The following is a 12,261-nucleotide window of genomic DNA, read 5'->3' on the forward strand; positions in this document are numbered from 1 at the left end:
CCAACACCCTTCTCATTAAGCTTCTGCTAAGGTAATTGGACAATTGGAGGGGATAGGTTGGGAACATTATTAAATGCTTCAGCCATCCTCTTTCTCTACAAAAGAAATTTTGTTCTGCTACAAAACTGCCTAGAGGTTCATCTTGAGGGTGGGGGGTGGTGAGGTGGTGGTGTATGCAGATGTCACAAAGTAATCTCTGTGAAGGTGAAAATGGCACATGAATATATGGAGGAATCTGAAAACATGCATCAGGATCCACCAGAGAAAGTCTTACAGGATGGTGAGCGAAGAGGTTTCATTGACTGCCAAGGTGTAAAGAACGTTGTGGAGGGGAGTACTGAGGATGCCACACAACCTTTGGCTGTACATGAGAATGGACAGGCAACACCTTATGTGTTTCATCTGGTTAAAATCACTGCTTCACAAGCTCTGAAGAAGTTAACAACTGTGCCTCCATCCTCCTCTGGTTTGTGTGTTTCTTCACAGCCTAGGTACCATCTCCCAGGGCAGTCCAGCCTTGGGGAGCCTCATACCAGGTCAGAACAGCACTTCTTCATCAGCTTAGGACAGGGACCTTGGGAAAAAAACCCATCAATTTAATTAGAACACCAACCCCACTACTAAATTACCAATCAAACCAGAATAGGATGAGAAATACAACCACATCTTAAAAACACATTCCCCCCACTCCTTCCTTCTTCCCAGGCTCAGCTTTGCTCCTGATTTCTCTCCCTCCTCCCCTCCAGTGGCACAGGGAGGTAGGGGATGGAGGTTGCAGTCAGTCATCACCCGTTGATTCTGCTTCTCATTCTTCCTCAGGGGGAGGACTCCTCATTCTTTTCCCCTCCTCCACTCTTCCCAACAAACTTCTGAAACTCAATATATGGGAAAGCAAGCAAGCAGGAGTAATGTAAGTTCCCTTTCAGTCCAACTCAGAGCAAGCAGACCTTAATGCAACAAAGAGTTTCTCAATGTGGAAGAAGAGCATTGAAATTTAATTATCTTCACTGAGGCACAAGAGTTTACAATGCCTACAAAAGAAGAATGGAAAGAATGAGAAGTTGCCAGGATAGCTGCAAAGAGGGATTGTTCAAAGATGCAACTGAAAAAAATACCTGTACAATAATTAATTAAGCTTCAAAACGTCCCTCAGAGGTAGGTATTATTAAACAAGAATATACAGAATTAATTAAGGTTTGCAGGGAAAAGAAAGGGCAGGAAAAAAAAAAAAAAGAAAAAAAAAAAAAACCTGAACAAATTAATGCTAGCCAAAGGGGTAAGGAGAATAAGACTCCTACAGACAGAATCAAGGAAGAAACATATTGTAAGAAAAAAAACATGCCCATTAATAATGGAGCCATTATTGGAACTGATTGCCAATGCTTTCTTCATTATTGGAACTGATTGCCAATGCCTCCCTAAGGGAGGGCAAAGATGCCAGACTCTTTGCAGGGAGGAGGAGGGAAGGGAATTACATCTTTGCTTAGTTTATCTTTTCCTTTATGCTGACATTCTGTCAGGCAATCACCTCATTTTCAGGCTTTTTTTGGGAAGTGTTTTAAGGAAGGCTTTAGAAATTCAGGCTCAGGACATCTGCAAGGTACCTCTGGGACTCTCTCCCTTAGCACCAAGACCCTGTGCCTCCCTGTAGCACAGATATTAAGTACTTTCATGGAGGTTTCATGGGTGCTGCCAATCTAGTACTATTGCTATCACTGTCAAGAGGTAAGTGAATTGACAGACCCACATCTCTTTAAATTCCAAAGGTAAGTTATTTCACCAGGGCATGGAAGGACAAGCACCCCCATTAAATAAAAAAAAAAAAAAAAAGAACTTAAAACCAAAAAAACCTATGTGCGATTTTCTTGGTAAGAGGAAAGACAGACCCTAGTATATCAGTCACCACCACTTAATATCCTGAAAAAAAGACTTCATATGATGCTGCTAAATAGGTGTACTGGATCTGGCTGGGATGGAGTTATTTTTCTTCATAGCGGCCTGTAGGTGTTGTATTTTGGGTTTGTGACTAGAACAGTGTTGATAACATACTACTGTGGATTTGATAACACGCTATATACTTCATAGTGTTGAAGTTTTCTCTTTTTCTACGCTTCTCCTCCAAGAAGCAGGCTGGGGATGGGCAAGGGCTTGGAGCTCTGAAGCAGAGTCTAGAGAAAACATTGGAGAGATACTTGTTGAAGATGGTCATCTGACTAATAGGGATGAAGAAAAAACAAAGGTATTCAATGCGGGTTTTGCCTCAGTCTTTAATAATATTGATAGACCTTGAGCTGTCTGGTCCCCTGAGTCAAAGGACCACAAGTGTGGGAACAGTAATTTTCCATTTGTGGACACTGAATTTGTAAGGGACCAGTTGTATCAGCTGAATGTTCACAAGTCCATGGCGTCTGATGGGATTCATCCCAGAGTACTAAGGGATCTAACGAATGTTATGGCAGGACACCTCTTGATCATCTATCAAAGGTCTTGGGAGTCTGGTCATGTCCCTGCTGACTGGAAGCTAGTCAGTGTTATTCCAATCCACAAAAAGGGTGTGAGGGAAGACCCAGGGAACTACAGACTTATTAGTCTAAACTCAGTTCCTGGAAAATTTATGGAGAATATATACTGGGTATTATTGAAAGGCATTTAAAGAATAATGCAGTCATCAGTCACAGGCAACATGGGTTCACAAAGGGAAAGTCCTGTTTAACTAATTTGATATCCTTCTATGATAGGGTCACCTGCCTGGTGGATGAAGGGAAGGCAGTGGATGTAGTTTTCTGGATATTAGTAAGGCTTTTGATACTGTCCCTCACAACATCCTTCTGGGCAAGTTGTCCAAATGTGAGATGAGCAGGTTACAGTGCACTGGGTGAAGAACTGGCTGAAGGGCAGAGCCCAAAGGGCCACATCTGGCTGGTGACCGATCACCAGTGGTGTTCCTCAGCGTTCAGTTCTAGGGTCTGGTCTGTTCAATATATTTATCATCAATCTGGATACAGGAGTTGAATGCACCATTAGCAAGTTTGCTGATGATACCAAACTGGGAGGTATTGTTGACTCTCTTGAGGGACAAGATACCTTGCAGAGGTATCTAGGTAGATTGGAGCACTGGGCAATTATTAATGGGATGAAACTTAACAAGTCCAAATGCCGGATTCTGCACCTGGGAAGGGTAATGCCAGGCACAAGTACAAACTGGGAGAGGAGTGGCTGGAGATCAGCCCTGCAGAAAGGGATCTGGGGGTGCTGGTCAGCAGCAGGCTCAGTGTGAGCCAGCAGTGCCCTGGCAGCCAAGAGGGCAAACGGCACCCTGGGGTGCATCAAACAGCATAACCAGCCAGTCAAAAATGGTGATTATCTTGTTGTATTCAGTGTTGGTGCTACCTCACCTTGAGTCCTATGTGCAGTTCTGGGCCTCACAATTTAAGAAGGATGTGAAGGTCCTTGAATGCATCCAGAGGAGGGCAACAAAGCTAGTGAAAGGGCTGGAAGGAATGTCCTATGAGGAGTGGCTAAGGACATTGGGCTTGTCTGGTTTGGAGAAAAGGAGGCTGAGGAGCAACCTCATCGCTCTCTACAGCTCCCTGAGGAGAGGAAGTGGAGAGGGAGCTGCTGGTCTCTTCTCTCTGGGATCCAGTGACACGACACATGGGAATGGCTCAAAGGATGGACCAGGGGAGGTTTAGACTGGACATTAGGAAGCATTTCTTTGCCAAGAGGGTGATCAAACACTGGAACAGGCTTCGTAGAGAAGTAGTTGATGCACTAAGTCTGTCGGTGTTTAAGAAACATTTGGACAATGCCCTTAACAACATGTTTTAACTTTTGGTCAGCCCTGAATTGGTGAGGCAATCGGGCTAGATGATCATTGTAGGTCTCTTCCAACTGAAATAATCTATTCTACTCCTACTCCTACTCCTACTCCTATTCTATTCTATTCTATTCTATTCTATTCTATTCTATTCTATTCTATTCTATTCTCCTTTTTTTGCTTAAAATTGTCTAAAAGCTGAAAGACTTTTACAAATGCGTTTGCAGTTCAGAGTTGTTTGACACACTTGCGCAAACAAATTGCAGTTCATTTTTCACAAATAACTTGCTGCAAATGCTAATTTAGGGAATTCGTTATTCTCAAATCTTGTTTTGATGTTTGTAATCATTCACGTACTTACACACTCAGATGCCATAATGATAATTAGGAAGATATTGTTGTTTCTTTTCCCCAACTGGATGACCTAACATGAATAGACAGAAGCAGTGCCTCAGCAAATCACTGGGGTTCATCATTCTCCTAGGGAACATGTGGAGAAAGAGAAAAAGATTAAGATACCCTGAGTAAAGTAGAACTGCAGCTTTGTTGGGTTTTCATATTTGTCTGCATTCTCAAATGAAAAAAAAAATTTAAAAGCTGTAAAATATTTTCATTTCAAGAAAGATGTAAGAGCCGTATGTTATTTTTAACTACGTAATATTCTTTTCCATTCACAGTCTAATTATAATCATGGAAAGTATCAGCCAAGGTTTGGCTGTATAAATATAGCCTTCCTCAGGGTCCAGACATTTCTAAAATTTAATCTGATTGCCTGAAATCTGGCTAGAGAACAAAAATACATGGCATCATTCTTTATTTTTTTCTTCAAAAACATTAATACCTTTGCAAGTAAGAATATTTTGTGAAGAGAAAACTTGTTTACTGATACCAGAATAGTTGTACTATGGTTATTATAACTTGTACTGGCAAATCTTTACAAATCAGAGTACATTTTTGCAGAATTCTAAAAGTTCCTTTGCATATGATACATATGATGAAGAGGACACAGTGATAACATATGCTCATGGCTCTTTTGGCTTTTTGGTCTAAGAGAGGGAAGAAGTTGATTGTTTGTTTTAACAAATTAAATGTTTTTGTTAATTAAAGAAAATGTGGATATTTCTGCTTTCTGTTACCCAAAAACCGCATTCAGATCGCAAAGAATATATAAGATAGGACCCCCTAACACAAAACAGCCACTTACATTTTTGTAGAGCCGAGAAAGCTGCTTTTAACATTTGTATTTTACTCTGTTTTTCTATTTTGTTTTAGAAAATGCATGCATACATTGATTATTTTTATGCTGTTCTATGGCATTAGATAGGAACTGCAAGTTGTAAATATCCTTCATACAATGTATTGTAGAGCCAGGAATAAGACACTCTTGAGACCTAAACAGCCAAGACTTTATTCTCAAAGAATAAGGGCTCTTCTACAAGAAACCCATGTGGTGTAATTATGATCTTTATTTCAGGAAAAGAACTTCGTAAGATATTCCTGGTTTACTGAGGCCTGATTTTGAAAGAATGAAAGGATGTTGTGTTTAGAAGTAAAGAGGTAAGCATGGATGTATTATCAGAGCCATAAACCATGTCATAAAAACCAACTTTCTTCCTTTCATTCCTCAGAAAACCCTCAGCTTCAGCATTTACAAAATTATTACCGAAAATACTTTTTGCATTTCTACACTAAAGATTTCAAGGGAAAAAACAAAGACTGGAAAATATTCTACAGAAGATGTTGGTTACTATGGTCTAGCTGATGTTTCCATGAAAAAATGCAAGTTGTGGCTGTACCTTAAAAATTTGAAATTAGCAACTTCTTTTTGAAACTTCTAGTTACAAATCTTGTATATCCTTTGTACAAATCTGCACATTTCCCTAATAACTTTTTCATTTCAATAATGATCTATCTTAGGTACAGTACAGCAACGTCCTGTATAGTGCTGCAGCTGATTCTTAACATAAATCTTTTGAGGAAAAAGCTTCATAATAATTGTATAAATATTCATTAAAATGTATAAATATTTATGCAGAAATTTTTAAGCTTATTAAGTTCAAAAATATAAAATAACTTTTAGAAAGACTGTTAAGAAAAAAAAAATCTGTAATGACTTTTCAGTTCCTTACAGAGACTATTTAAGCTTAATTAAGCTGAAAATAATATTTTTAAATCTAGCTGCTTCATACAGAACAGATCCATTTAGCCATTTAAACTAGAATTCCAGTTCTTATTAGACTCTGAAATTAAAATGATGTAACAGGAAAGAGTGTGGTTAAAACAGCTAATAGAAAGAGGTAAAACTAACTTTAAAAATATTTCTGAGATTTTCCATCTACATGAAAAAGGCAGTTGGGTTACACTGTGTATGCATTCGACATTCTGCATATTCAGAATATTTGAGACAAACCCAGGAAAGTGGGGAGCCAGAGAAAATGTAGGAGAGAGAGTATCCCTATCAAATTCAGACAAGACTGAGGGAAGAAGTATGTATTCTTCTTTCTATGAAATCATAAAGACTGATTGTAGGAAACTCTCTTAATTATACAAGCAATGCTTTCTGATCCTCTCCTCAACTTTGTGGATTCAACAGCGCTCCATCTATTTATTTTTCTGATAAGCAATCACTGGACAACTTAGAAGGAAAAAGGTGTACAGAAGGAGAATTAACTGTCCATTTCAGCAATACTTCTGCAGTGTGATGATGGCAATGAAAAGCTTTCACCATTAAGAAAATGAAGGTGTGAATTTTGATAAGAAATTTAATGTATTTATTCTTCTTTGACAGCTTTAATGGACCACAGTGATGCTGAAATATAAAATTCTTACAGTGTTTGTTTATACAGTGTGTTCATTAGGACACAGTACAGACTAAAGATTGGTAACAGGGATACTGTGGGATTTCATTTGGATTTTATCTTATTACATACATCTTAATGTCAACCTCAGGATAACTCTGAACTGATCTAATCTGAGTGCCTGATTTAAATACTCACTTTTCTTTCTGTTCCAGAGGAAACATGTGCAAGTAGCTTTCCATGTAAATAGTCTTGGAGCAAAAGCCAACATGATCATGTAGGAAGAAATCCACATGCTGTCTAGTGCAATGTTACCACACTGCTCCTCTTCTATAGACAAATAAAAATTATACTAAATTTTGAGTCTGTTACTTTAATCTGCTTTCCTTTTGTTTGTAGCCTTGACTGGATGTGGGAATTCATATCTATGCTTTTAAAATGATTTTTCTGGAGTATTTTGTGAACTACATGCTGACCTCTCACAGACATAGTTCATGCACCACAGATTTGGAAAAAAAAACTAAACAATGCCCAGGTTTCCAAGTGAGTTTATATGAAGCTTATCTTTATATAAAAGTATAATTTATAGAGAAAAGAAAAAAATAGAATTTAAAAATTATGCAAGGATCAGTGAGCAATTAGTTACCCATGCTATACTAAACAAACTGTACTCAGTCATCAGTGACATTATTTTGCCAAGCTGTAATTGTTTTAATTATCCCTGATAAAATAAAAGTCCTCCACAGAGATACCCACAGACTGCTATATGACCGTGGTTACCACTTCAGAGAAACACCATTTTGTGTGTGTAGATTTATTTCATGTAACTAAGTGAGCAGGTTGCATATTGTGTCCTTCTTTTTCTTTTTTACCCCTCCAATATCAATATAAAGGGAAGTAAATATAATAAACATATATAACAAATTTATATAATAAATAAAAACAGTCAGATCCCTAATTTTCACAGATGAGACACTGTAAAAAAATAGAAGTGAGACAAAGTAAAACAAAGGCCCAGCTGATGTTATGACAAACAAAAGACAAAGAACAGAGTCATAACTTCTCAGGAAAAAAACCTTAGAAAGTAAACAGAAGGTAATGTTTCTTCAATTCTCCCATGGCAAGGACATATACATATAGTCAGCTGGATATTAAGACTACTGTAATTAGAAGGAAAACACTGAGAAGGCAAACTCAGAAGTGAGATGGCAAGAGTCTCTGAGCAAGGCACAGAAATCCCCCTTGCCTTGCAGACGGAAGCCAGGACAGAGAGGTCATGAACAAAACATCACTTTTCCCGTATGTAATCTGTACTGTTTTGCTACTCCATTTCATTTAACCTACCAATAAATTCCGGATGACTGAAATGGTCCAAAGTGTTGCTTCTTATTACTGCCCATCCACTTGCACCTGCTCGTGTAACACCAGGAAAGATAGCCAAAGTTCAACTCTAAGAGCACAGTGCTTGATGACTGGAAAACTCCAGACACCAAAGCAAGGAGACAACTAAAGCCAGTCAATAGAAAACTCTAAGGGTTTTAATTCTAACTGAATTTTCATCCCTCTTCAGAGCTGCCATTCTGAACTACGAATTAACGTAAAGCTTTCTCCACTAAAATCCCAACCCCAGGATCTTTTGCAAGAACAAGAACCTGCCATTATTCTCTGACAGCAGAGAGAAAAGACCATTTTCTTTCTTTCTTTTCTGAAATAAGTTAGAAGCTGCTTATGTGGGAGACAGATTTAATTGCCTTCTCGACTAAGCAGATCCATGTATTTGCATCTTTCATTCATTCAAGTCTTTGCTCTTAAAAAAATGCCCTAGACAAAAGACTCTGCGATATCCCCACCTCCAGCACTCACCCCTATCTGCTCTTGGAAATGGGTGGCTAGCAGTTGCGTCAAAATCATGGGGCAGAGGGCAAGTAGGAAGGCCTGAACTATGGGCTCCACTTCCAATTGTTTAACTAGAGTCCCACCATCTCAAAACCTGTCTAGGTCTGTGACAGGTTTGTCTGCTCTCAGAGTCTAAACTACATTGGTTTCACACCCAGAAGTCACTCATTCTTTTAAAACATGAGACTGATAAGGACTATCTCTTCCAGAACAGCAGGTGAGCACCCAGGATAGGCATCCCTGCATTTCATGTAATACCGCATGGAATTGAGAAGTAGTCAGGACTCGTGTGCTGGGCAGGAATATCTCTGTTCACATGAAAGTCATTCAAGCAAATAACTGCTGCTGTTCTATTATTCGCAAGCATTGAATTAAACTGGTGTCTGGCCAATGGTGTGAAAATAACTGTAGTCTTCAGTGTGCTATCTCGTATACAAAAAATGTACATATACCAAGTGAATTTATTTGACTGCATTGGTCTCCATTTTTAGTCATTGCTATCACCATTTCATGACAGTCATTTGTCACAAATAATTTAGTAGATGTGTATGTGTTCTCTCAGCCCTAACTGTAAAGGACACATTAAGATCTTCGTAAGCCTATGTGCCACAATTTTTGGGAACAAATCCATCCCTATGTCATATTATATTAAACAGTGTTCCATTAATAATGTTATATAATTGGTCATACCAGCTCACATAATAAGTTACTACCGTTGTTACAGCAGAATGGAGATAGAAAGGAGCCTTACCTGACTTAAAGACATATTTTGGTTGCAGACAAAATGGATAATTCCTAACTTGGACACAAGATTTGTTCTTATAAACTGTCATATCTGGGAACAGTAAGCAAAGATTAACTGTTTCCTTAAAATATTGCCCTAATTTAGAAAATCTGAAACTGGGAAGGAGAAATTTTAGAAAGAGGTGTTACAAGAACTCTGTGTAAAATACCTATCCAGTGAAACTTTTAAAGATTTCAAAAATGCCCATTTTCCACAATAGGACAGAAAACAGAAACATTTGAAAATCTGTACCCAAACAAGTAAAGAAATTCAATGGAGAGTTGTCAATAAAATTTGCAAGGTGATGATTCAGAGAGATTTGAACTTGCTTCTTGCATGTGGATGATAAGATCCCTTAAAAGTTATCGTGAGGAAGCACTTAACTGTCTAGAGTTTCTGAACATTTCCTGACAAAAGTTCAGCCGAAATAGTTGTACATCCATTCAAAAAGTTGACTGTGCTTCTCAGCACTTCTTACACAAAAAATGGCCTCATTCATGGTGAGCCTGAATCCCTGAGCAGTAGAAAAAGTAGAAAAGCACCATTTACTGCTGAGGTAGAAAAGGCATATAAGAGTCTCAGTGATTTATCCTAATGAAGAAGACAGCATTAACAGAGAACACGCTACGGTATACAACACTGACATCTTATTCTTCAGGAAAGTCCCATAAAGACATGAAAAAGTTGTTAAGACTAGTAGGAAGAGGGAATCTGCAACTACTACTAAGGAGATTGCAGTCTGTTTTCACTAATATTTTTTATTCTCCTTCCAGTGTTTAGCTTGGAAGACAGCAGGGCATTAGAGAAAACCAATTAACCCTAACATTCTATAGCAGTATTGATAGGCCCAGAGAAAATTGAGGATTTGCATTGGAGTGCAACAACATATATTCTGATACCTAGAAGAGGTCAGGAACATTCTTAAAGGAATTTATGAGCCAAGATGAAGAAAATGAGAAATGGATGACATCAAATTCCAGACGAGTGTCATATATGTTTGTGCCACAGCGCACACCAGTTATCCTTTTATTTCAAATCCAAAGCTGATCTCCCCCAGGTTTTCTCTGAAAATGTTTAGGAATGATATACTGGATTTTATTATACATTTCTGTTTCTGTTTAACTAAATAATGACAAATTCAGGAAATGTACAGAAACTTTTCAGAAATGTTGCATTTCCTGTAATTGCTACAATGGAAGAATGGTATCCAGAGGGAGAGGTTAATCCTGAGATACTGGTGTATATCAGCCTGTACACCAAAACCAATATGTTAAATAAAGCCAAAGGTGAATCATTTTTCTTGTTGTTTTGATTTTTTTAAAGGTTGCTCACAGCCATATTTGGCAACTCTTGTTTAACTTCAGCAACAGTTAACCATAGCAAGGCTACTCTGAGAGTAATCTGGGTGAAAGTAGTAGGATATAAAACTGTATTCGATTTGGTTTTGAGGCTTTAAAGAAAACTACTTTGTGTTGTTTCTTCTGGGTCTTCTGGAAAAAAATATGGAGAAGCCTCAATAACATTGAATTGCACTAGAATAAATCTGAATTGCCAGATAGACTACTATATCATGGTGGCATCTTCTTTAGTATAAAAATAACAGTATTCATGTAAACTCATTATTTTCTGAAAAGTATGCACTGTGGCACAGAATGAAGAAAAGGGGCATACCAGGCTGAGAACTAGAGACTCATAATACCCCTGTACTCCCACAGGTGTTCTTCCTGTAATGTCCCCTTTAAGAAAGGTTATTCTTTTATTCCCATCTTCACTTCTTGATGTTCAATATTTAGTGACAATATAATGAACATCATACGTTACTGATGGCAGCCAGATATGGTGCTGGAAAGCTCGGCTGAGGTTTGTTCCCTGAGGACTTTGACTGACCACTCTCTTAGCACTAACAAATGGTGGCATATTTTTGTGATTGGGATTTATGTCCTTGTGGGGCTGATCTAAGAACAGCAACTCATTTTTAACAAGTCACCTAAGTTGCATTTGAATTCAGTCCTCCAGAAAATGAAATACTGGAGTGTTAAATTGCACCAGATTTTAGTCTATAAGGCAGGTTCTCATAGACTCACTAGTGATCAAAACCTAATTAGTCTGTTTAGTGAGTTTAAAGTGTTCCATTGTGTTTGGCAAATCAAGAAATTATATCTCAGAAATTATGCGCTCCTGTAGTATGCCTTATGAACACAGTACTACTGTAGTTTGGGTAACCATTCTCACTAGACTTTGCTTAATAGACCTTATATTTTATGTTTTCAATGAACAACTCATACAGGGTTGAGCCAAGGGCTTAATCACTCTTAATACAATAAAGCAGCACTTTAAAATATTATTAACCTCATCTGTCTAGATTTGGAACTAATAGACCATTGTGTGTGTATTGTCTTTATCCCTGCCAGTTATGTACATATTTATTAATCCCCTCTTCCAGAGGAAAAATTTCTAAAGGAAAACCAACAGTAACCTTCAAGTGAGCGGGCACAGGTTAGAAGGGCACTAATTAAATGTCAGACTTGACAGATTAAAATTATGAAATTTAAAATCACCGTGGAGCTCTTTGTCATTGTCAAATTAGGAGTCAGTGTGATGAGGAGCACGGAAGTGAATGGTTTAATGGATTGAATGGGAATGTGGCTTAGCAGCAGCCTTTTCTTGAATTCAGATCAGCCTGTAGTTCAGATCAAAGGCTGCTAGTTCAATTTCACATTCAAAAAGAGTTGCAGCTTACCTGCATCAGTAATAGATGTGTGTATATATATGTAGGTTTAAAAAAAAAAAAAAAAAAAAAGGCAAATATGTTTCATGAGAGATAATTTTTGCACAGATGATATATGCATTTGGATTAGAGTAGCAACGTCATTTTTTCTATTATTTGTCTATGGAGTATTTAACGAGATTTTAAAGTCAAAGTGTTCATGCACTGCTCATTATTTTTTTTTAAATCAACTTTTCTG

At 37.9% G+C, this 12,261-nt stretch overlaps 1 long non-coding RNA gene across 1 annotated transcript; it reads left to right on the forward strand.

Moving 5' to 3' along the window:
• Window positions 1-937: 937 nt before the first annotated feature.
• On the forward strand, window positions 938-6,979 carry LOC141920211 (uncharacterized). The gene is made up of 4 exons (XR_012622256.1): window positions 938-1,155; window positions 2,124-2,239; window positions 5,292-5,374; window positions 6,831-6,979. It is a non-coding gene; the product is annotated as an uncharacterized LOC141920211 (long non-coding RNA).
• Window positions 6,980-12,261: the final 5,282 nt, after the last annotated feature.

Source organism: Strix aluco, chromosome 2, assembly GCF_031877795.1.
Source record: "Strix aluco isolate bStrAlu1 chromosome 2, bStrAlu1.hap1, whole genome shotgun sequence".
Classification (NCBI taxonomy): Eukaryota; Metazoa; Chordata; class Aves; order Strigiformes; family Strigidae; genus Strix; species Strix aluco.